The following is a 27,145-nucleotide window of genomic DNA, read 5'->3' as shown; positions in this document are numbered from 1 at the left end:
CTTAGGCCCAAATATGGTGAAGTGTCATTTAGTCGACGTTCACATGACACCACTAAGGGAATCACAACATACATACTATCAAAACATCGAACACATATCAAGCTCACATGATTACTTGCAACATGATTTCTATTGTGACCTCAAGAACAAAAGTAACTACTCACAAATGATAATCATACTCAAGATCAGAGGAGTAGTAAATAGCATATTGGATCTGAAATATAATGTTCCACCAAATAAACCATATAGTAATCAACTACAAGATGTAATCAATACTACTAGTCACCAACAAGCACCAATCTATAGTTCCGGTAACAAGATTGAACACAAGAGATGAACTAGGGTTTTAAATGAGATGGTGTTGTTGAAGATGTTGATGGAGATAGCCCTCCCCAAGATGGGAGAGTTGTTGGTGATGATGATGACGATGATTCCCCCCCCTCGGGAGGGAAGTTCCCCCTGCGGAATCGCTCCGCCGAAAGGCAAAAGTGCTTCTGCCAAGTTCCGCCTTGAGACGGCGACGCTCCGTCCTGAAAGTCTTCTGATTATTTTTTTTTCTAGATCAAAATGACCTATACACCAGAAGATGGACACCGGAGGTGGGCCTGGGTGAGCACAACCCACCAGGGGGCACCTGGGCTCCCTGACGCGCCCAGGTAGATTGTGCCCACCTGGTGGGCCCCTCTGGTAGTTATTTGCCCCAATATTCATCATATATTTGATAAAAATCTCCGTGAAGTTTCAGCTTGTTTGGAGTTGTGTAGAATAGGTGGCCTGACGTAACTTTTCCAGGTCCAGATTTTCAGCTGTCGGAATTCTCCCTCATTGTGTATACCTTGCATATTATGAGAGAAAAGGCATTAAAATTACTCCAAAAAGCATTATTATGGATAAAAACATCATAAATAATAGTAGGAAAACATGATGCAAAATGGACGTATCAACTCTCCCAAGCTTAGACCTTGCTTGTCCTCAAGCGAAAACCAAAATCGAAAAACATGTCCACATGCTTAGAGAGAGAGGTGTCGATAAAAACAAAATACAGACATAGAAGCATCATGTTCATTATTACAACAACAACAAAATTAAACATAAGGCTTTTGTCAGAGAACTTTTATCATATACTTCTCATGAATAAGTAATAGTTCATCACACAATCGAAGTATAAAACAAAAACTCTATTAGAAACAAACAAACTATGTTCTCGGTCAACTTTAAAACTACAAGTCATTATCTTTTCAGGAAGGGTCACGTATCGGAGCCTTTAGACAAGTCCACATACTCAACCATCATATAGTCTTCTATGATTGCTAACACTCACCTCATACACATGAGCAAAACGTTTCAACCAGGCACATAAGAAGATAGGGGCTTATAGTTTTGCCTCCCAACGTATTCACCTCAAGGGTGATGTCAACAATAATAACTCATTCTACCCATATTCAACTGGACATATGTGCCTAGATCTTTCCTCACCACATGATGCTTGCCAAAGGAGAAAATAAAAAGGAATAGAGAGAAAACTTTGACTGTTTGCATAAAAGTAAATACATAAAAGTAAAAGATAGGCCCTTCGCAGAGGGAAGGAAAAGTTGCCATACGCTTATTTGTTTGTATGCTCAACCCCTTAGTGCAAAAGAACGTCACGTTGCATTGCCCCTTGTAATAACGACCTTTATTATGCAGTCCGACGCTTTTATTCTTCACCAGCACAAGTTTGTGCAACACTCAATTTTCTCTTACACTATTGATCTCACATATTTAGAAGCAATTTTTATTGCCTTTTTGCACCGATGACAACTTACTTGAGAGATCTTGCTCAATCCCTAGGTAGGTATGATGGACACTTGAAAGAAGATTTGGGTTCAAGGGTTTTTGGGTGCACAAGTAGTATCTCTACTTAGTGCGGAATTTTTGGCTAGCAAAGATAGGGGGCAAGCACCACATGTTAAAGGATCCATGACAATATGACTTCTATGTGAATATGAACAAACATAAATCATTAAGTTGTCTTCCTTGTCCAACGTCAACAATTTTGGCATATAGGATAGTATATTTATATGTGAATCTTCTCTTTCCTTATTAATTCTTTCATGAGTTGCATCACTGACTAATGCAATCTCTGATAAAATTTTCTACTTATACTTTTCCTTATGTGGTGCCATCACCTACCATAGGGTTAGTATATGATCTTCTTGATTTATTTCCTTTCTTTTTAATTTATTTCCTTTCTTTTAGTTGCAACAAGAAAGTAAAGAAAGCAAAAACTCAAAGAGGTGGGTGAGAGGAATGCAAGGTACAAGAGTCGCCAGAACGTCTCAAACATCAGAAATGCGGCCGTTGACCCAAGAGCTCTTGCTATATTTGAGCATGCCTCCAAGCTTGTTGGAATCGATGAACCCAAGGCTGAGCTGATCAAATTGTTAACAAAAGAGGATGTTCGTGCTTCAGAGCAACAACAACAACAACTGAAGATAGTCTCCATTGTCGGATCTGGAGGTATGGGCAAAACAACTCTTGCAAACCAAGTGTATAAAGAGCTCAAAGGACAATATGAATGTTGGGCTTTCGTCTCAGTTTCACGAAATCCAGACATGGCCAATATCTTGAGAACCATTCTAAGTGAAGTGGCTAAGAAAGACTATGCTACCACTGAAGCTGGGAATATACAACAACTCATCAGCGAGATCATAGATTTTCTAGCAGACAAAAGGTACATTTTTTCTTTAATATTTTTTCATTTCTACTTGTCATCTTTGAATGTATAAATAGTTGCTTAGATGTCATAGGAAGATTGTACTAGTAGAATTTGTTAAAAAGTTCCATTTAATTCTATGTTCACAAATCTCCTTCAATACATAGGCACATTGCTACTCTCTTTTATTGTGTAATTATATGGCATAAGTTTGTGTCAGGAGTAGAGCCCCATAACACTACATTTGCTCAGAGTACTAACTTGGCTCACTTTTCTTTCTAATTCTCATTGAGCTCCCTTAACATCCTGATCTGCACTTTACCTCATCACTGATTTTGCAAGTGTGGCATCCATGTTACCCTGATTTTCACATGGAAGTTGTCACACACATTAGTTTTTTCTACCTCCACCTCTCCCTTCTCCGGGTCCTTTGTTTCTTCAGACCAGATGTATCGTGCATTGATACACTCTTCTTCATATCCTCTCTCTTCCCGCCAACCGAACGCCACACTGCTCTATCGAGATCAGCTCCGTTGAGATCCACTAGGCATCAGCCACTATTGTTGCCCTACACGGTCATACATCATTGGCAATGTAGCCATCCAAAATCGAAAAAACTGTAGTTTACTAGGTTAAGTGAGCCTAATTTTTTTAATGGGAAGAATGCCCAAATCAGTAGTCTATGAGGGAAAACACACATTTTATATATATTATATGTAGTTTACTCTGTTTTCATTTTAGATCACTGGATCTTTGGGTCCACACCCAGATCCTTTGCTTTGTTCCTCATGACCACCTGATCGACGCCAACGTATAATTATACATCTTTTTATCCATCTCTTGTCTTTCAACATAATTGTCCAGTCTTGATCTTTTCTGCGGGCATGCCTCTTGTTTAAACAATTGCTTATCCCCCTTGCTCTGTGTAATTCTCCAAACTAACATGGACATGCAGAAGGAATTAAGTATGTAACATATGCCCTTTTAGCACTTGTGTGCTTATCCTTTTCATTTTGTCAATGTTAATGTGTTTCGTTTACTCTTTGTCTGTCTACGTAGCACACTTTACTTTGGAGCTATGCTAATTTGTCCATGTACAGGTACTTTGTTGTTGTTGACGATATATGGGACGTGGATACGTGGGATATTATTAAGCGTGCATTCCCCGCTACAAGTTCTACCATTAGAATAATCACCACCACTCGTATGAACAGCGTCACTCATTTATGTTGTTCATCATTCAGTGGTCATATTTACAATATAAGGGCTCTTGATATGGTGCACTCAAGACAGTTATTTCACACAAGATTATTTAAGTCGGATGAAGATTGCCCTTCATACCTTCAAGAAATTTCTAAACAAATATTGAAAAAATGCGATGGGTTACCTTTGGCGATCATTGCTATATCTGGTTTGTTGGCTAACACAGAAAAAACAAAAGTTCTATGGAATCAAGTGAAAGATTCAATTGGCCATGCACTTGAAAGGAATCCTAGCGTCGAAGGAATGATGAAGATATTGTCACTTAGTTATTTTGATCTGCCTCCTTATTTAAAAATTTGCCTCTTATACCTGAGCATGTATCTAGAAGATTCTACTATTGAGAAGGAGGACCTGATAAGAAGATGGATTGCTGAAGGATTCATTCATAGAGAAGGCAGATACACCGCATATGAGTTAGGAGAAAGGTGTTTTAATGAACTACTCAATAGGGGTTTGATCTAACCTTGGTTGACAGATATCTTTGGCGAAGTGAAGAGTTGTCGAGTTCATGACACAATTCTTGATTTCATCATATCCAAGTCTATAGAAGAGAACTTTGTTACTATACTTGGGGTTCCCACTCTGACAATTAGGAACCAAAGCAAAGTTGTTCGTCGACTCTGTCTAAAGGATGTTGAGGAAGCAAATTCAGCAGTATTGGTAGCAGATCTCGTGTTTTCCCATGTCCGGTCACTTACTATGGTTAGAGGTCTGTTGGAAATCCCTTCTTTGGAAGAGTTCAGACATTTGCGTGTTCTCGACTTGATGGATTGCTTTGGTTTGCACAATCATCATCTTGTAAATATAATGAGGTTATTCCAGCTGAGGTACCTGAACATCCAAAGTCAAAGAATAAGCAAACTCCCAGAACAAATCGGGCGTTTAGGGTGCTTAGAGATTCTGAACCTAAGACACACTCATGTAAGGGAATTACCCGCATCAGTTGTTAATCTCAGAAAATTGATGCATCTACTTGTTCATGATGATGTAGAATTTCCTGACGGGATTGCGAAGATGCAAGCGCTGGAGACGTTGGAAGATGTGAGGGTCTCCATTCAACCATTAGACTTCCTGTGCGGCCTTGGTCAACTAATGAATTTGAGGAATCTGCGGCTTAACCTGCGGCTATTGTCTGACAAGGAGGGTACTGATGTGTTTGGGGAATCTGAATCTGCGGCTATTGTCTCCTCCCTGTGTAAGATAGGCACCCAGAATCTCCGCTCCTTGACTATTTTTTATGAAGAGAGCATCCTCTTACATGAGGAATCTTTGTGCCTGCCTACCCTTGAGGACCTTTCTATCTGGTTTTCGGCCTTCCCACATGTTCCGACATGGGTGGGCTCCCTCAGAAACCTCCAACGACTACACCTTGTTTTTTGGGCGTTCAAGCTGGACGATCTCTGCATCCTTGGGGCTTTACCCAGTCTGCTGATTCTGGATCTGGTGGAACAAACAGAGTCAAACGAAAAGCTCATAATCAGTGGTGAAGTTGGGTTCCGATTCTTGAAGATTTTTATTTATGATGCATGTTTTAGACCAGTTGATCTGATGTTTTGGGATCGGGTCCATGCCAAAGCTAGAAAAACTCGAGCTTAATCAGTTTTGCATAGTTGAAGCTAACTCTCTCGGCTTTGGAATTGAGAACCTCCCTTGCCTCACTAGTGTCAAATGTATTAGTGTTCGAGGTGATGATGGCATTGTTGAAGCCGTGAAGACTGTCATGGAGAGAGGAGCCAGCACACATCCCAACCACCCTAGTATACTCTTTGAGAGACATCAATGGGCACTAGGATACAACAACAGGGGAGTTGCTTCTGCTCGTCGTCCGGCCAGCCGGTTCTGAAGTTTAATAGTGTTTGGCTCGATTCATCTCTCTTTTATGATCCACCACTTCACTGTATTCTCTCCGTCGGATAATAATGTACTTGGATAGTGATACAAAATTGTAGAATTGGTTATGACTGCTACTGTACTGCATTTTCTGTAATAATCAGTCATCCGTACGTGTTGATGGTTTAATAGTATCGGGCGACCATTCGTAGTCGTCATTCTCTAGTTGTCATGCTCTTTGGCAAGTCGTCATTCTGTAGCTGTACCGGTAATACATTTCTCCTTTGCTCTTTTATCAACCTGTATGTAGTCGTCGTGCTCTGTTATGAAGCAAGCTTTTGTGCCCCTGTTACGCTCTGCTTCTTCTCAATAGTTCTCTCAACAATTTGGACGTTGTTATATATGTTTGCTTACGGTTGTTTACAGCTTCATATAAGCCTGTCAACTAGTATGTATTACTGTCAATTAAATCTTGGTTTTACAGTTCATCTGGTAATCAATTGCAGTGGTAACCAGATCAGTACTGTATGATTATTGGGCACTTGATTGTTGTGGCTGATCTATGTTGTTGGAAACATGGTTTTCACTTTCAGTGAGATTTCGGTGAAATTCACTGAATTTCAGTAATTTCAGCAGACACTGAAATATTACGTTTCGGCCAAAATATTTCAGCAATTTCAGTATAGCACAACCATTTCAATATTTTTCAAAATATTTTTTAAAATTATCAAATTTTGAATTGAATTCAAGCGAATATTTCGGTCATTTGGCTGAAATGGAAACTGAAATCACTGAAATTCACTGAATTTCAGTAATTTCGGTTGGTGCTGAAATTTTTCTGAAACTGAAATTGAAAACCATGGTTGGAAACCATCTTGATGCCAGATTGATTCCTGCTGTCAACAATCCCAGTTCAGAGTTCTCATTCAGAAAATGTGTGCTCTTTCTGAATGGGTAAACCGTCTTCAGTTCAGTCTATCCCTCGAGGAGACTGGGCATTTGTACAACAGTTTACCGTCAGATTCAGTATAACTACAAGCACTGTACTGGCGGACGAGACACCTCTTGAGCTTTTTACAGCATCCATGTTGTCATTCAGAAAATGTGTACAAATCTATGTTTCTTCTACTTGGTGTTTCTCCCGGCATCCCTAAGTGGATGTCGCACGCTTCATTCTCTGTTAGAGATTAGTACATATACTTGAGGTGCCGGCAGTTGTTTAAATATGATGAAGCCATCTTGTTCTTGGTTAGTTATTTGCTTCAGCGAGTTCTTCCACAAACTAGACATCAAGAAAGCTTAGTGTCCCTGTTGTAGTGTCCTGAACTTAAACAATTCATGAGCTCTTCTTGTTTTCTAGACGACTTCCATGATGTTATATATGCTTCTATTCTTTTCCCTTAAATGTAAGATTGTTATATAGTAGTATTGCTGCTGCCAAAATTTGATGTTACCAATATTCAATTAATTTTGCAGTAGCAGAGGATTATTGCTAGCTAGCTACTCTCCAGAAGCTTGAGGACAGCAGATGATTTTTTCTGAGTCCTGCATGATGTTGGAACGGACACACTCTGTTTCATGACTAGGCTGCATGAAGAAGAAGATGATGCAAATGGCGCTGGGCATAAAAAAAAAGCCAAGAACCAGGAATTGACTCCATGCGAGCTTGTAAATTTGTAATTCCGCAAAGGCTGACATGATTAGAGCAGACACAAGGACATATCCTTTGGCTGACATGTACCGTCGAGGATGCAACGAGACCACATAGGTACCTTGATTCACAAGGTCTATTTTTCAATCTCTGTTCTGTTGCCTCATGTATTCATCATTAGGCTGTATGTATCTTCAGCTCAGGGCAGAATTTCGTGGGGGCTGCAATCTGGAAGGTTCATCCTTGTGTCGGAGGTCGATAGGTGGGTCGATCCATCACAGACTGCAGTGGATGTGTCTTAAGTTTCAGTTGACATGTCGTTTCTGCTTGTTTTTATCTTTATTGTTGCTGAGATGCAAGCAGTGCTGCTGGTTTTGACCATGCAAAGTGCGATGGATCTCCCTTTGTACACATTTGCATGCCATTCAGATCGTGATTTCCCCTTCTTTTTTCTTTTTTTTGCAGTGGGTGATGTTGGAAAGGAGGCACTCACTGTTTCCGGGATGAAGATGACGCTGATGGGCACTCACTGCTTTCGATCTCTTGAGGAGACAATACATTTGTACCAAAGTTTCGCGGTCCTTCAGTAGCAGCAGATTGGCTGCTTGGGTGTCAGCAACATAAAAGTGGGATTTTTCATTTGGCAGTCATTACAACAAAGGGGCTATTTTCTACGTTTTCCTGCTTTGGAAATTAAGAGAGTGAACTATGCAATTATGCATGAACTCGATAAATTACCAACCACACAAAGCATCTATAAACTGAGCACTATAGCCATATATATACGGATAAAGGACTATATCCTTCATTGTGGCCGGAGCTGGGGCGCCGGTCGGAGCTCGGGTTCTACCTACGGATCCGGCGTTTTTGTGCACAACCAGACGAGTGGCTGGCCCAGTGGGCTCCCTGGGAGGGTCAGGAGCGCAGGCCGTGAGCTTTGGCGACAGCAGCATCAATGTGCGGCGGCGAGCAGCTCGAATCCGATCGAGCGCAAGGAAGGCATGAGGGAGGGGTTCGGTGCGGTTGCTCACTGTGATCTCGGGGACGGCTCGGGAAGACGCTGACGCAGCGACGATGACAGGGGCGGGCGGCGCCGGGGAAGAAGGGGTCGATCCGGTGAGGTAGTCGACGACGTCGCGCCTCCTCGTGGCCGACGGCGACGGCTAAACCGAAGGGGACGAATGGGAGAAGAGAACTAGGGTTTGTCAGGGCGTCGGGGGCGGTCAAGTAGCCTTCCGCTGCTACAGGGAGCGTGGCCGTGTCGTCCATCCCGCGGCGCATCGCGTGCGCGGGCACGGCCGAGCTGACACGGAGGCGAGGAGAACCAGCACCTCCTGGTGGGCTGGGCCATGCACTGTGCACGTAGAGCCCAGACGCACAGTAGTTGTTTTCCCCCTTTTTTTTCGTTTTGCTGTTTCTTTATATAACTTTTTCACTCTTTTGTATATTATTTTTTCTGACAAATGAATTTTTTAGACTTTAAATTTGGAACATAAATACTTGGTAATAAATTCCACTCTTCAGGGTCAGCGCGCTCGATCCATACTGAGAGCAGAGTGAGCTAACTCTGAGCTGCCACTAGTGTGCTCTGAGCTTTCAGGGTATGACCAATTGCATCTCGTTCAATGTAACAATGCCTTGGCTAACTTAGATTATTTCTCTTTCCAGTGTCTTGGATTGTTCGAGTGAAGTCGGAAATCTAGCTAGTTGTTTACTCTCAGTTTATTCGACGGCCTCCAAGCAGAATTGACATAGCAAGCACGTTGAAGAAAAACTCCTGTCAGTATGATCCGCCGTCGTTTCTCAGTGCATTAGTGCTTGGGCTTAGTGGATTACATCGATTAATCCATCTATTTCCTGGATGTAGACTGAACTCCACGCAGAATTGAAAGACCTTGCACAGGGTCATGGAGGCAGCTCTTGTGAGTGTGGCGACAGGGGTCCTGGAACTTGTCCTGGGGAAGCTGGGAACTCTGCTCGGCGATGAGTACAGGCGGTTCAAGGGTGTGCGCAAGGAGATCAAGTCTCTCACTCATGAGCTCGCCGCCATGGAGACTTTTCTCCTCAAGATGTCCGAGGTGGAGGATCCTGATGCGCAGGATAAAGTATGGATGAATGAAGTCCGGGAGCTTTCTTATGACATGGAGAATGCCATCGACGACTTCATGCAAAGTGTTGATGACAAAGATGAAAAGCCAGATGGCTTCATTGAGAAAATCAAAAACTCATTTTGGAAATTGGGGATGTTGAACTTCCGCCGTCGGAGTGGCAGAGATATCCAAGATCTGAAGAAACAAATCATTGAGGTGGGTGACAGGAATGGAAGATACAGGACTGGTGTGGCTATCTCCAACTCCAAGAATGCAACTGTTGACCCTCGAGCTCTTACTATCTTTGAGCATGCCTCAAAATTGGTGGGAATTGACGAACCTAAGGCTGAGATAATCAAACTGTTGACTCAAGAGGATGGACGCACTTCTGCAGAAGAGCCATTGAAGGTAGTCTCCATTGTTGGATCCGGAGGAACAGGCAAGACAACTCTTGCATACCAAGTGTACCAAGACCTCAAAGGAAAATTTGACTGTTCGGCCTTCCTATCCGTGTCGCGAAATCCAGACATGATACATATCATGAGAACTATTCATAGTCAAGTTAGCCATCAAGAATATTCTAAAACGGAAGCAGCAAATGTACAACAAGTTATCATCAATATCAGTAATTTTCTAGCCGACAAAAGGTGCATGCTATCTCTATCATTTTTTTTTCACTTTCACTTCTGTCTTTGAATGTATAAATCTCTATCATTTGTACTAGTGGAATTTGTTGAAAAGTTCCATGAAAACATCTATATTCATACTTTCCCCATATGTAAAAAAAAGTAGTGGTCAAATGTTTGTAATAAAGAACGTGTCGATTTTCTAAACAAAAGAAATAGAACGGAGAGTGTACAGAGAACAACCTGTCCTAGGAGTTTGTTTGATATACTATGATATTCAAGACATAGCTAATCCCTTTTGTTGACTTATATATGGCTTGACTATGTGTGACCTATAATGTTTGTAGCACTTTACCTCATGAATGGTTTGGACAGTGATTTTGATGATATCTAGATGCTCGTTTTGCAAGTGTAGCATCCACGTCACCCTTGTTTTCACACAAAGGCTGCCACACACATCACATTCTTTTTGCACCTCCACCTCTCCCTTCTCTGGGTCTGTTTCCTGTTCAGACCAGCTCCATTGTGCCTCCATTCACTCTTCCTCTCCTCTCAAAGGTGCAATGCTCTATTGAGACCAGCTCGGATGAGATCCACTAGGCCTTTGCCAGTATTGTTGCCCTACATGCCCATACGTCATCGGTGATTTAACTCCAATAAAGCTATAGTTTACTAGCTTAACTGAGCCTAAATTAGTTTTGGACGAAAAGACAGCCAGCTGCTCCTTTTCATTGATGAAGATGGAGAAGGTTCTAAAAGTCAGTAACACAAGAAAATAAAAAGGCAACAGTCACAATTGGCCCACACAGCCAGTACTAGTTAAAACATATTTTTTTCTATATATTATATATGTAGTTTACACTGTTTTCATTTTGTATCACTGGATCTTCTGGTCAACACCAAGATTCTTGCTTGTTGCTTATGACCACCTGATCGGCGCCCCTTCCACACAAATTAAGTATATATGATTATTCATCTTTTGATCCATCTCTTGTACGTCTTTCAACTTAACTGTCCAGTTTTGATCTTTTCTGTGTCATGCCTCACATTAAAAAAATTGCTTCCATGCCAGTTGTTTAAACAATCTCTTATCCCCCGTCTCTTGGTAATGTGCCAAACTAATTAACATGGATGTGGTCACATGAATTAAGTCTCTAACATATGCCCTATTAATACTTTTGTATTTATCCTCTTCATGTTGGCAATGTTAACGTGTTTCATTTATTCTGTCTATCTATGTCTACATTCTTTATTTGAAAGATATTCTAATCCATGTACAGGTACTTTGTTGTTGATGATGATATATGGGACATCGACACATGGGATATTATTAAGTGTGCATTCCCCACTACAAGTTATAGTAATAGAATAATCACCACTACTCGTTTGAACAATGTCGCTCATTCATGTTGTTCAACATTTAGTGGTCATATTTATTATATAAGGCCTCTTGATATGGTGCACTCAAGGCAATTATTTCATAGAAGATTATTCAAGCCTGGTGAAAATTGTCCTTCATACCTTCAAGAAGTTTCAGAGCAGATATTGGAAAAATGCCACGGGTTACCTTTGGCGATAGTCGCTATATCTGGTTTATTGGCTAACACAAGAAGAGAAGAAAATATATGGAATCAGGTGAAAGATTCAATTGGTCGTGCACTTGAAAGAAATCCTAGCATCGAAGGAGTGATGAAGATATTGTCGCTTAGTTACTTTGATCTGCCTCCTTATCTAAAAACTTGTCTCTTATATCTGAGCATATATCTAGAAGATTCTACTATTGGGAAGAAGGGCCTGATAAAAAGATGGATTGCCGAAGGATTTATTCATACAGAAGGCTGATACACAACATATGAGTTAGGAGAAATGTGCTTTAATGAGCTACTGAATAGGGGTTTGATCCAACCTGTGGAGACGAATGAATATGACATGGTGGAGAGTTGTCAAGTTCATGATACAATTCTTGATTTCATCATATCCAAGTCTATAGAAGAAAACTTCGTTACATTACTTGGCGATCCCATTCTGACAATTAAGAACCAAAGCAAAGTTGTTCGTCGACTCTGTCTCCAAGGTGCCAAGGAAGGAAATTCAACAGTACTAACAACAGGTCTCGTGTTGTCCCATGTCCGATCACTTATTGTGGTCAGAGGTGTTGTGGAAATCCCTTCTTTGGCAGAGTTCAGACATCTGCGTGTTCTCGACTTGAGTGACCAATCACTGAAAGAACATCATCTTGAAAACATAGTGAAGTTGTTCCAGCTGAGGTACTTGAACCTTGAAACTACAACAATAAGCAAACTCCCTTAACAAATCGGGCGTTTGGGGTTCTTAGAGATGCTGGACCTAAGTGACACTTGTGTAGAAGAATTACCCACGTCTATTGTTAATCTTGGAAAATTGTCCCATCTAATTGTTGATAATTATGTTAAATTTCCTGATGGAATTGCAAAGATGCAAGCACTGGAGACGTTGGAAGATGTGAGGGTCTCCATTCAGCCGTTTGACTTCCTATGGGGCCTTGGCCAACTAAAGAATTTGAGAAATCTGCAGCTTGACCTTCGTTTTGAAGTTGATACTGAGGATGCATATGTGGCTGAAGAGGAGTGCAACAAAGCTATCTTCTCTTCCCTGTGTAAGCTAGGCACCCAGAACCTCCGCTCCCTGACTATTTATGGAGGGAGCAGCCTCTTACAGGAACCTTTGTGCCGGCCGACCCTCAAGAAACTTATTACCCGGTCTTCAGCCATTTCGCAGGTTCCGACATGGGTGAGCTCCCTCATAAACCTCCAACTGTTACGCCTTACAGTGAAGGGAATCAAGAAAAGTGATCTCTGCATCCTTGGAGCCTTACCTGCTCTGCTCATTTTGCATCTGGAGGAAGTAACACGCTCAAATGAAAAGATAAGAATCAGTAGTGAAGTTGGGTTCCAATTTTTGAGGATTTTTACTTATGATGCACATTGGGTGAGATCAAAATTGGATGGGTTCCGATGGTCGCTAGTTGCGGTATATGGGGCAGCGCAACCTGAATTTAAACCCGATTTTCTTGCCGATTTAGTGAGGATTTGTGGAGATGAAAATCTGCCACTACTAGTCGGGGGAGATTTCAATATCATTCGGAGAAGAGAAGAAAAGAATAATGACAATTTCAATGGACGTTGGTCTATGATGTTTAACATGATTATCGAGAGCCTCAATTTGAGAGAAATTGAGCTCACCGGTAGACAGTTTACATGGGCCAACTCGTTACCTGTTCCGACTTATGAAAAGCTAGATAGGGTACTTGCTAGTGTGGAGTGGGAACAAAAATATCCGTTGGTGTCGGTTCATGCGATGCAAAGAGCGATCTCGGATCATACACGACTCCTTTTAGATTCGGGAGAGGCTACCCATGTTGCAAACAAAAACATCTTCTCCTTCGAGCAAAGCTGGTTTGAGCGAGAAGGATTTATGGAGATGATTGCACGCGAATGGGCTAAGCCAATTACAGGAAGGACACATGTCGAGAGATGGCAGAATAAGATTAGACACCTCCGACAATTTCTGAGAGGATGGGCCAGGAAAGAGTGTGGGATTTATAAGCAGAAAAAAGAACGTCTAACTCAACTTATTGAGGCACTAGATGTAAAGGCTGAAACCACTCTTCTTTTTGTTAATGAGCATCGAACCAAGTCCGAGGCTGAGCAAGGCCTACGTGTTCTCTTGAGAGAGGAGGAACTCAAGTGGGCGTTGCGTGCGAAAACGCTTAAGGTTGTCCAAGGGGACGACAACACACAGTTCTTCCATATGGTTGCAAATGGTAAACATAGGAAGAAGAAGATCATACAACTTGAACAGGACGAGGGAACAATAGTGGGGCATGAAAATCTGAAAGCGTATATTTCCAACTATTATAAAAGCCTTTTGGACCTCCGAATACTTCCACGATGTCTCTTGTGAAGGAAACATGCCCTAGAGGCAATAATAAAGCTATTATTTATTTCCTTATATCATGATAAATGTTTATTATTCATGCTAGAATTGTATTAACCGGAAACATAATACATGTGTGAATACATAGACAAATAGAGTGTCACTAGTATGCCTCTACTTGACTAGCTCGTTGATCAAAAATGGTTATGTTTCCTAACCATAGACATGAGTTGTCATTTGATTAACGGGATCACATCATTAGGAGAATGATGTGATTGACTTGACCCATTCCGTTAGCATAGCACTTGATCGTTTAGTTTGTTGCTATTGATTTCTTCATGACTTATACATGTTCCTATGACTATGAGATTATGCAACTCCCATTTACCGGAGGAACACTTTGTGTGCCACCAAACGTCACAACGTAAATGGGTGAGTATAAAGGTGCTCTACAGGTGTCTCCGAAGGTACTTGTTGGGTTGGCGTATTTCGAGATTAAGATTTGTCACTCTGATTGTCGGAGAGGTATCTCTGGGCCCTCTCGGTAATGCACATCACTTAAGTCTTGCAAGCATTGCAACTAATGAGTTAGTTGCAGGATGATGTATTACAGAACGAGTAAAGAGACACTACAAGAAATATGTCAACTTGTGACCACCACTATTGGTCACTGAAAGGTCATGGTTTTTTATGTGCGACATTTTTGTGACCAAAAACAGAAGGTCAAAAGCTGGCGGTCATAAACTGACTATAGCGACCTTTCTTCTGGAATGGTCGAAGACGTTTATGACCAAAATACGTCTACTGTGACGTTTTGGTCACTAGCAACCTCCCCAGGCCACGTAGGCATCCAGCGTGGCAATCTGACGTGGCACAAGATTCAGCCCGGTCCAATTTGATTTTCTACATGGGCCTAGCCCAACAATTCGGCCTTTTACATATTTTTTCTTGATTAATTTTGGTCAACTACATGGGCCAGGCCCAACATTTAAGCCATTTTATTTTTGGGCCGTAGCCTTTTTAGTCCATTGAGTTTTCTAGTTTCAGCCATTATACATTGGGGTACCACTAGTAAGCCAACCCCACATGTCATGCTTATCTCAAAATATGTCCCACATGTCAGAAATTTCGAAATTTGTCAAACAACCATTATAACTTGGACCCTCTTGTCAGGTTTCCATTTCACGGGTATTCAAATCACATACACAATCATTGTTTTGAACAGACTAGAGAGCAAATGAAATTCGTCCAAAACAAGACTACATTAGTCTATTACAATTCAGTATACTACAACCCAGACATGCGTACAATTACAACACATAATATGCTCCTCTTTGTTGATATGATTCACAGCTTCGGCCTTGGATTCACACTTCACCTGTGCAAAGAATAAGAATGAAAATATAAGAATAAGAATGTGTTCATGGAGTGATCCAATAACTTATAAGCAAGAATTGACATCAAATGCCATGTAGATAAATAGTATGACTAACACTAACCAGTATGTGTTCATGGAGTGAAAAATGTTCTCACTAGCTAGGATTTTTTTGGTATATAGTATACTGACATGTGTAACTCTAACTAAATTGATCATAGAAATGAAAAGAACTATAAGCATGTTTTTTGGGTATATAGTATACTGACATGTTCATTCAGAATCCAGGCAACAGCAGATACACACCAGCAGATACACATTCAGAATCCAGTCAAATTTTAAGCAACAGCAGAACAGATCTAACAGACCAGACCATAATCAGCATGCATCAGGATTTATGGTTCTAGCAAAAAAGTGGCTGACTAACAAACTAGATATGCTTCTGCAGACTAACAAAATGGCAACAAACATACTAATCAGATTGATTCGTTCAATTAGGGCTTGTTATAGATTATGCCCATCTAATTTATTCCCATCTAATTTATACAAAATGGCAGCAAACATACTAATCAGATTTATACTAACAAACTAGATATATTCCCATCTAATTTATTCCAATGGATTATGCCATGTTAGTACTGAACCTACAATATTCTAATTACCTGCAACAAATCAGTAGCATACATGACATCAAAGGGATGCAAACTAGATAATTTAGTAGTCTTCTACAGCACAGAACAGTAGGCATTCTAACTTGCAGCAGAAAATCAGTAGCTAGATGACCACCAACAACACAAATCAGCTCAAACACTCGGTCCTCGATGTGGCGTACAGCAAGTAATCAGCCATGGAACCAAGGCCAAACTCTAGCATCACAGAAAGCAGAGGGGAACAAAGGGGTGGAGGGGCTCACCATGGGGGTGCTGCTGCTGCTCATCCATGGTCGGTCGTCCTACATCCATCCGGCGACAATTGCTCATTCATGGCAGGAAACCACATCACATCTCAGTCAAAGGCATGGAGGGTAAGGGAAGAAGAAGAAACTGAAGGTAAGAAGACTTGGATGGCGTCGGAGCAGTGGTGGAGGGGCGTCCTCCATGGGCGCCGCCTCTGCGTCCACCACCGGGAACATCTCGTTCAGGTCCTTGGCCCGCAGCGCCTGCACGCACTGTTGGAAATATGCCCTAGAGGAAATAATAAATTGATTATTATTATATTTCCTTGTTCATGATAATCGTTTATTATCCATGCTATAATTGTATTGATAGGAAACTCAGATACATGTGTGGATACATAGACAACACCATGTCCCTAGTGAGCCTCTAGTTGACTAGCTCGTTGATCAATAGATGGTTATGGTTTCCTAACCATGGACATTGGATGTCGTTGATAACGGGATCACATCATTAGGAGAATGATGTGATGGACAAGACCCAATCCTAAGCATAGCACTAGATCGTGTAGTTCGTATGCTAAAGCTTTTCTAATGTCAAGTATCATTTCCTTAGACCATGAGATTGTGCAACTCCCGGATACCGTAGGAGTGCTTTGGGTGTGCCAAACGTCACAACGTAACTGGGGTGGCTATAAAGGTACACTACGGGTATCTCCGAAAGTGTCTGTTGGGTTGGCACGAATCGAGACTGGGATTTGTCACTCCGTGTGACGGAGAGGTATCTCTGGGCCCACTCAGTAGGACATCATCATAATGTGCACAATGTGATCAAGGAGTTGATCACGGGATGATGTGTTACGGAACGAGTAAAAGAGACTTGCCGGTAACGAGATTGAACAAGGTATCGGGATACCGACGATCGAATCTCGGGCAAGTATCGTACCGATAGACAAAGGGAATTGAATACGGGATTGATTAAGTCCTTGACATCGTGGTTCATCCGATGAGATCATCGTGGAACATGTGGGAGCCAACATGGGTATCCAGATCCCGCTGTTGGTTATTGACCGGAGATCGTCTCGGTCATGTCTGCATATCTCCCGAACCCGTAGGGTCTACACACTTAAGGTTCGATGACGCTAGGGTTATAAAGGAAGTTTGTATGTGGTTACCGAATGTTGTTCGGAGTCCCGGATGAGATCTCGGACGTCACGAGGAGTTCTGGAATAGTTCGGAGGTAAAGATTTATATATGGGAAGTCCTGTTTTGGTTACCAGAAGAGTTTCGGGGTTTATCGGTAATGTACCGGGACCACCGGGAGGGTCCCGGGGGTCCACCAAGTGGGGCCACCTGCCCCGGGGGTGGGAACCCTAGAGGGGGCGCAGCCCCTCCCCTTCCCTATATATATTGAGGCATTGGGCTACCCACAACAGGCGATTCGATCTCTCGCTGGTGCAGCCCTGCATCTCTCTCTCCCTCCTCTTATGTGGTGCTTGGCGAAGCCCTGCAGGATTGCCACGCTCCTCCATCACTGCCACGCTGTTGTGCTGCTGCTGGATGGAGTCTTCCTCAACCTCTCCCTCTCTCCTTGCTGGATCAAGGCGTGGGAGACGTCACCGGGCTGCACGTGTGTTGAACGCGGAGGTGCCGTGCGTTCGGCACTTGGTCATCGGTGATTTGAATCATGACGAGTACGACTCCATCAACCCCGTTCACTTGAACTCTTCCGCTTAGTGATCTACAAGGGTATGTAGATGCACTCTCCTTCCCCTCGTTGCTGGTCTCTCCATAGATAGATCTTGGTGACACGTAGGAAAATTTTGAATTTCTGCTACATTCCCCAACAGTGGCATCATGAGCTAGGTCTATTGCGTAGATTCTATGCACGAGTAGAACACAAAGTAGTTGTGGGCGTAGATCTTGTTCAATATTCTTGCCATTACTAGTCTTATCTTGATTCGGCGGCATCGTGGGATGAAGCGGCCCGGACCGACCTTACACGTACTCTTACGTGAGACAGGTTCCACCGACTGACATGCACTAGTTGCATAAGGTGGCTAGCGGGTGTCTGTCTCTCCTACTTTAGTCGGATCGGATTCGATGAAAAGGGTCCTTATGAAGGGTAAATAGCAATTGGCATATCACGTTGTGGTTTTGCGTAGGTAAGAAACGTTCTTGCTAGAAACCCATAGCAGCCACGTAAAACATGCAAACAACAACTAGAGGACGTCTAACTTGTTTTTGCAGGGTATGCTTTGTGATGTGATATGGCCAAAAGGATGTGATGAATGATATATGTGATGTATGAGATTGATCATGTTCTTGTAATAGGAATCACGACTTGCATGTCGATGAGTATGACAACCGGCAGGAGCCATAGGAGTTGTCTTAATTTATTTATGACCTGCGTGTCAACATAAACGTCATGTAATTACTTTACTTATTGCTAACCGTTAGCTGTAGTAGTAGAAGTAATAGTTGGCGTGACAACTTCACGAAGACACGATGATGGAGATCATGGTGTCATGCCGGTGACGATGATGATCATGGAGCCCTGAAGATGGAGATCAAAAGGAGCAAAGTGATGATGGCCATATCATGTCACTATTTGATTGCATGTGATGTTTATCATGTTTATACATCTTATTTACTTAGAACGACGGTAGTAAATAAGATGATCCCTTACAACAATTTCAAGAAGTGTTCTCCCCTAACTGTGCACCGTTGCTAAAGTTCGTCGTTTCGAAGCACCGCGTGATGATCGGGTGTGATAGATCCTTACGTTCACATACAACGGGTGTAAGACAGATTTACACACGCGAAACACTTAGGGTTAACTTGACGAGCCTATCATGTACAGACATGGCCTCGGAACACAGAAGACCGAAAGGTCGAGCATGAGTTGTATAGAAGATACGATCAACATGAAGATGTTCACCGACGTTGGCTAGTCCGTCTCACGTGATGATCGGACACGGCCTAGTTGACTCGGATCATGTAATCACTTAGATGACTAGAGGGATGTCTATTTGAGTGGGAGTTCATAAGATGAACTTAATTATCCTGAACATAGTCAAAAGGATTTTGCAAATTATGTCGTAGCTCATGTTATAGTTCTACTGTTTAGATATGTTCCTAGAGAAAAATTAGTTGAAAGTTGATAGTAGCAATTATGCGGACTAGGTCCGTAAACTGAGGATTGTCCTCATTGCTTCTTAGAAGGCTTATGTCCTTAATGCACCGCTCAGTATGCTGAACCTTGAACGTCGTCTGTGGATATTGCGAACATCTGACATACACGTTTTGATAACTACGTGATAGTTCAGTTAAACGGTTTAGAGTTGAGGCACCGAAGACGTTTTGAAACGTCACGAAACATATGAGATGTTTTGAGGGCTGAAATTGGGATTTCAGGCTCGTGCCCACGTCAAGAGGTATGAGACCTCCGACGATTTTCTTAGCCTGCAAACTAAGGGAGAAAAGCTCAATTGTTGAGCTTGTGCTCAGATTGTCTGAGTACAACAATCATTTGAATCGAGTGGGAGTTGATCTTCCAGATGATATAATGATGTTTCTCCGAAGTCATTACCACCAAGCTGCTAGAGCTTCGTGATGAACTATAATATATCAGGGACATATATGATGATCCTTGAGATATTCGCGATGTTTGACACTGCGAAAGTAGAAGTCAAGAAGGAGCATCAATTGTTGATGGTTAGTGAAACCACTAATTTCAAGAAGGGCAAGGGCAAGAAGGGATACTTCATGACACGGCAATTCAGCTGCTGCTCTAGTGAAGAAACCCAAGGTTGAACCCAAACCCGAGACTGAGTGCTTCTGTAATAAGGGGAACAGCCACTGGAGCAGAATTACCCTAGATACTTGGTAGATGAGAAGGCTGGCAAGGTCGATAGAAGTATATTGGATATACATTGTGTTGTTGTGTACTTTACTAGTACTCCTAGTAGCACCAGGGTATTAGATACCGGTTCGGTTGCTAAGGGTTAGTAACTCGAAATAAAAGTTACGGATTAAACAGAGACTAGCTAAAGGTGAGCTGACGATATGTGTTGGAAGTATTTCCAATGTTGATATGATCAAGTATCGTACGCTCCTTCTACCATCGAGATTGGTGTTTGTGTTGAGCATAGACATAATTGGATTATGTCTATCGCAATACGGTTATTCTTTTAAGGAGAATAATGGTTACTCTGTTTATTTGAATAATACCTTCAATGGTCTTACACCTAAAATGAATGGTTTATTGAATCTCGATCGTAGTGATACACATGTTCATGCCAAAAGATAGTAATGATAGTACCACCTACTTGTGGCACAGCCACGTAAGTCATATCGGTATAAAACGCATGAAGAAGCTCCATGTTGATGGATCTTTGGACTCACTCATTTTTGAAAAGTTTGAGACATGCGAATCATGTCTATTGGTGTGTATGCATGAAGAAACTCCATGCAAATGGACCGTTTGGACTCACTTGATTTTGAATCACTTAAGGCATGCAAATCATACCACATGGGCAAGATGACTGAAAGCCTCGGTTTCAGTAAAATGGAACTAGAAAGCAACTTGTTGGAAGTAATACATTTTGATGTGTGCAGTCCAATGAGTGCCGAGGCATGTAGTGGATATCGTTATGTTCTTACTTCACAGATGATTTGAGTAGATGTTGAGTATATTTACTTGATGAATCACGAGTCTGAATTATTGAAAGGTTCAAGTAATTTCAGGGTGAAGTTGAAAGATCGTCGTGACAAGAGGATAAAATATCTATGATATGATCATAGAGATGAATATCTGAATTACAAGTTTGGCACAGAATTAAGACATTGTGGAAATTGTTTCACAACTAATACAGCCTGGAACACCATAGTGTGATGGTGTGTCCGAACATCATAACTGCACCCTATTGGATATGATGCATACCATGATGTCTCTTATCGAATTACCACGATAGTTTATGGGTTAGGCATTAAAGACAACCACATTCACTTTAAATAGGGCACCACGTAATTCCGATGAGATGACACCGTATGAACTATGAGAAACCTAAGCTGTCATTTCTTAAAAGTTTGGGGCTGCGACGCTTATGTGAAAAGTTTCAGGCTGATAAGCTCGAACCCAAAGCGGATAAATGCATCTTCATAGGACACCGAAAACAGTTGGGTATACCTCCTGTCTCAGATCCGAAAGCAATAAGGGATTGTTTCTAGAATCGGGTCCTTTCTCGAGGAAAAGTTTCTCTCGAAAGAATTGAGTGGGAGGATGGTGGAGACTTGATGAGGTTATTGAACCGTCTCTTCAATTAGTGTGTGGCAGGGCACAGGAAGTTGTTCCTGTGGCACCTACGCCAATTGAAGTGGAAGCTTATGATAGTGATCATGAAACTTCAAATCAAGTCACTACCAAACCTCGTGGGATGACAAGGATGCGTACTACTTCAGAGTGGTACGTAATCCTGTCTTGGAAGTCATGTTGCTAGACAACAATGAACCTACGAGCTATGGAGAAGCGATGGTGGGCCTTGATTCCGATAAATGGCTTGAGGCCATATAATCCGAGAGAGGATCCATGTATGAAAACAAAGTGTATACTTTGGAAGAACTACTTGATGGTCGTAAGGCTGTTGAGTGTAGATGGATTTTAAAAGGAAGACGGACAATGATGGTAAATGTCACCATTAAGAAAGCTCGACTTGTCGTTAAGATGTTTTCTGACAAGTTCAAGGAGTTGACTACGGTGAGATTTTCTCACTCGTAGCGATGCTAAGAGTCTGTTGGAATTATATTAGCAGTCACTGCATTATTTATGAAATCTTGCAGATAGGATGTCAAAACATTGTTTCCTCGAAGATTTTCTTGAGGAAAGGTTGTATGTGATACAACCGGAAGGTTTTGTCAATCCTGAAAGATGCTAATAAGTATGCAAAGCTCCAGCAATCCTTCTAAGGACTGGAGTAAGCATCTCGGAGTTGGAATGTATGCTTTGATGAGATGATCAAAGATTTTGGGTGTATACAAAGTTTATGAGAAACTTGTATTTCCAAAGAAGTGAGTGGGAGCACTATAGAATTTCTGATGAGTATATGTTTTAACATATTGTTGATCGGAAATGACGTAGAATTTCTGGAAAGCATATAGGGTTATTTGGAAACTGTTTTCAATGGAAAGCCTGGATTAAGCTACTTGAGCATTGAGCATCAAGATCTATAAGGATAGATCAAAACGCTTAATGGTACTTTCAAATGAGCACATACCTTGACATGATCTTGAAGGTGTTCAAGATGGATCAGTCAAAGAAGGAGTTCTTGCCTGAGTTGTAAGGTATGAAGTTTAGACTTAAAGCTCGACCATGGCAGAATAGAGAGAAAGGACGAAGGTCGTCCCCTATGCTTAAGACGTAGGCTCTACAGTATGCTATGCTGTGTACCGCACCTGAAGTGTGCCTTGCCATGAGTCAGTCAAGGGGTACAAGAGTGATCCAAGAATGGATCACAGGACAATGGTCAAAGTTATCCTTAGTAACTAGTGGACTAAGGAATTTTCTCGATTATGGAGGTGGTAAAAGAGTTCGTCGTAAAGGGTTACGCCGATGCAAACTTTGACACTAATCTAGATTATTCTGAGTAGTAAACTGGATTCGTATAGTAGAACAGTTATTTGGAATAGCTCCAAATAGAACGTGGTAGCTGCATCTAGGAGATAACATAGAGATTTGTAAACTACATACGGATCTGAAAGGTTCAGACCCGTTGACTAAAACCTCTCTCACATGCAATATGATCAAACCCAGAACTCATTGAGTGCTTATCACATAGTGATGTGAACTAGATTATTGACTCTAGTAAACTCTTGTATGTTGGTCACATGGCGATGCGACCTGTGAGTGTTAATCAGATGGCGATGTGAACTAGATTATTGACTCTAGTGCAAGTGGGAGACTGTTGGAAATATGCCCTAGAGGAAATAATAAATTTATTATTATTATATTTCCTTGTTCATGATAATCGTTTATTATCCATGCTATAATTGTATTGATAGGAAACTCAGATACATGTGTGGATACATAGACAACACCATGTCCCTAGTGAGCCTCTAGTTGACTAGCTCGTTGATCAATAGATGGTTATGGTTTCCTAACCATGGACATTGGATGTCGTTGATAACGGGATCACATCATTAGGAGAATGATGTGATGGACAAGACCCAATCCTAAGCATAGCACTAGATCGTGTAGTTCGTATGCTAAAGCTTTTCTAATGTCAAGTATCATTTCCTTAGACCATGAGATTGTGCAACTCCCGGATACCGTAGGAGTGCTTTGGGTGTGCCAAACGTCACAACGTAACTGGGTGGCTATAAAGGTACACTACAGGTATCTCCGAAAGTGTCTGTTGGGTTGGCACGAATCGAGACTGGGATTTGTCACTCCGTGTGACGGAGAGGTATCTCTGGGCCCACTCGGTAGGACATCATCATAATGTGCACAATGTGATCAAGGAGTTGATCACAGGATGATGTGTTACGGAACGAGTAAAAGAGACTTGCCGGTAACGAGATTGAACAAGGTATCAGGATACCGACGATCGAATCTCGGGCAAGTAACATACCGCTAGACAAAGGGAATTGTATACGGGATTGATTAAGTCCTTGACATCGTGGTTCATCCGATGAGATCATCGTGGAACATGTGGGAGCCATCATGGGTATCCAGATCCCGCTGTTGGTTATTGACCGGAGATCGTCTCGGTCATGTCTGCATGTCTCCCGAACCCGTAGGGTTTACACACTTAAGGTTCGATGACGCTAGGGTTATAAAGGAAGTTTGTATGTGGTTACCGAATGTTTTTCGGAGTCCCGGATGAGATCCCGGACGTCACGAGGAGTTCCGGAATAGTCCAGAGGTAAAGATTTATATATGGGAAGTCCTGTTTTGGTTACCGGAAGAGTTTCGGGGTTTATCGGTAATGTACCGGGACCACCGGGAGGGTCCCGGGGGTCCACCAAGTGGGGCCACCTGCCCCGGGGGGGCCACATGGGCTGTAGGGAGTGTTCCTTGGCCTTTATGGGCCAAGGGCACCAGCCCCACTAAGGCCCATGCGCCTAAGAGGTGGAAAGGGGGCAAACCCTAGGGGATATGGGCCTTAGGGCCCATATTGGTGCGCCTCCCTCTCCTCTCCCCCTCTTGGCCGCCACCCTTGATCCCCATCTAGGGATGCCGCCCCCCCTAGGGGTGGGAACCCTAGAGGGGGCGCAGCCCCTCCCCTTCCCTATATATAATGAGGCATTGGGCTGCCCACAACAGGCGATTCGATCTCTCGTTGGTGCAGCCCTGCATCTCTCTCTCCCTCCTCTTCTGTGGTGCTTGGCGAAGCCCTGCAGGATTGCCACGCTCCTCCATCACCACCACGCCGTTGTGCTGCTGCTGGATGGAGTCTTCCTCAACCTCTCCCTCTCTCCTTGCTGGATCAAGGCGTGGGAGACGTCACCGGGCTGCACGTGTGTTGAACGCGGAGGTGCCGTGCGTTCGACACTTGGTCATCGGTGATTTGAATCACGACGAGTACGACTCCATCAACCCCGTTCACTTGAACGCTTCCGCTTAGCGATCTACATGGGTATGTAGATGCACTCTCCTTCCCCTCGTTGCTGGTCTCTCCATAGATAGATCTTGGTGACACATAGGAAAATTTTGAATTTCTGCTACGTTCCCCAACACGCACCATATTAGATCACAACGCGGCGTCAAAGCTAGAGATCGATGCAACTTCAATATAAAACCGGATATCAAAGAACTCTGTACAGAAGAACTTGCCATTTAGTTCTGCATGATCATCACGGTCTACAATAACAATACAGCATGGCCTTCTGGTTCTGTAGCTAATCAGCGCCAAGAGTAGATCTTCGAGGTAATTGCAGTGCCTTGCAATGCCCCTAAATGCAACAAAGAAGGGCTTGTTATAGTATTTTTACATTCATTCAGGACAGCAGCTTTTCTTTTTCTTGCAAAAGGACAGCAGTTAACAAGTATAATTACTCCCAAGAGAAGGTTTGAAAAACCCAACATGTCTAGGAAACAACTGTTCAGTAAAGTGCAGCGGCTGGATAAATCTGTCATGCACATCATTTAAGCGAAAAGTGTTCCAACTAGTATGGAACCACATATTTGTTATCTGTGTATCTACACACCTTTTGGTGTCCTTGCATTTTTTCTTCGTTCGACTAAACAGGACGGGCTGAATGTTCAGAAAAGATGCAAGTGTATGTGGGCTCTTATTTTGTTTACACTCCATAAACAGAAAGAGGTTGGCAACTACTCCATGGCTAATTAACCCTTCCCTACAGCACTTATACATGCATGCCCATAACTATGTACTCTCAGATCAGATGTTGCCTAGCTAGCTTGTTTTAAGGATCCTTTCAACCTTGCTATGGAAGATACCATACTTGTAGCAGCAGCATCATGTATATGCATGGCTGGCTTGACTGCCGCGGGGAGTTGATCAAGGATGGTGGTCCGATTGACAGACAGCTAGTCTTTGGCGGTGACCCTGATGGGCATGCCTCCCTTGAGGCGCACGGTGGGGAAGTTGACGATGTGGTCCTCCTCAGCCACCCACCTGCATCCATTCCAATCCAGCGTCATTGTCATGTCAGGCAACAAACGATAATACATCATACATATGTGCGGTGGATCTCGCCATCAGCCACACGATCTCGACGTGCATGCATCTCAACATTTTATTGATAACTAGCATGCGGTGCAGTTCCCACTTGCATATAAAACTACCCCTCATGCAATAGGTTATAGGAGTGTAAAAAACAAGTGCAAATCTTGACGGGCGCAAGCTGCTATATATATATATATATATATATATATATGCAACCAACAGGCTCATATTCTACTACCTACTGGGTACTGGCCAACGTAATAAAAGGGCCATTGTTGTGGTCGTGGTACTACAAATGCAAAGAAACAAAAACAGCCATGCTGCCATGCCATGCAGCGGCGCCATGCCCTGGCGCGCCGGTCAAAGTGAGAGGCGCATGCGCGCGCATATAGTACTGTGAAGAATTTTGAGCATCAACTAAGACTACTCCTAGAATAGTAACAGGGCAGTTAAGCTTGAGGAACTAATAAAGGAAAAAAGAAAAGAGCATCATGTGCTGTATAAGGTCCAACAGAAATTGGCACATTTCCTGCATCCGGTCAGGCCACTGTGATCCTGCGACGGGGCCGCTTGCTACGATGGGAGTTTGGCTGCGGATCTACACTAGCAGAGTAGAGCGGAGCAGCGATGGAAACAAGGTAACAGAGATGGGGGAGATGGGGGTGAGCAGGGGACGGACCTTCTGTGGCGCGTCGTCGTGGTCGGGGTGGACGGCGTCGTCGTTGTCGAGCTCGAGGTCGGACTCGACGGTCTCCTCGTCTAGCTCGTCGGGCTCGGGGGTGGGGTCGCGCATGTCCTGGTCGTCCTCCTCCTCCTCCTCCTCGTCGTCGATGTCGTCCATGGACCTCACCTGCCAGTGCAAATCCAACCCAAAAAAGTGGATCAGACAAGCAAGTAATTTGAAGATCGGTGCCGGGGGAGGAGAAGGGACGTCGGATCGGCACCTTGGGCGCGGGCTTGGGCTTGGCGGATGCGGCGGCGGTGGCGGGGAGTGTGGCGCCGAGGGAGGCGGCTAGAGTTGAGGGGGAGGTGGATCGAGACGAATATGGGGAGCATCTGCCTCGATCTGGATCGAGGAGAGGGAGGTCGCGCGCTGGATCTTGCCGAAGGGGAGGGAGG

General features: G+C 42.9%; 1 pseudogene; it reads left to right on the top strand.

The window, feature by feature from the left end:
- The first annotated feature begins 2,260 nt into the window (after window positions 1-2,260).
- Window positions 2,261-25,486, top strand: LOC125517097 (annotated as a pseudogene).
- Window positions 25,487-27,145: the final 1,659 nt, after the last annotated feature.

Source organism: Triticum urartu, chromosome 6, assembly GCF_003073215.2.
Source record: "Triticum urartu cultivar G1812 chromosome 6, Tu2.1, whole genome shotgun sequence".
Taxonomy (NCBI): Eukaryota; Viridiplantae; Streptophyta; class Magnoliopsida; order Poales; family Poaceae; genus Triticum; species Triticum urartu.
The sequence above is the reverse complement of the archived record's forward strand: the minus strand, read 5'-3'. Positions and strand labels throughout refer to the sequence as shown.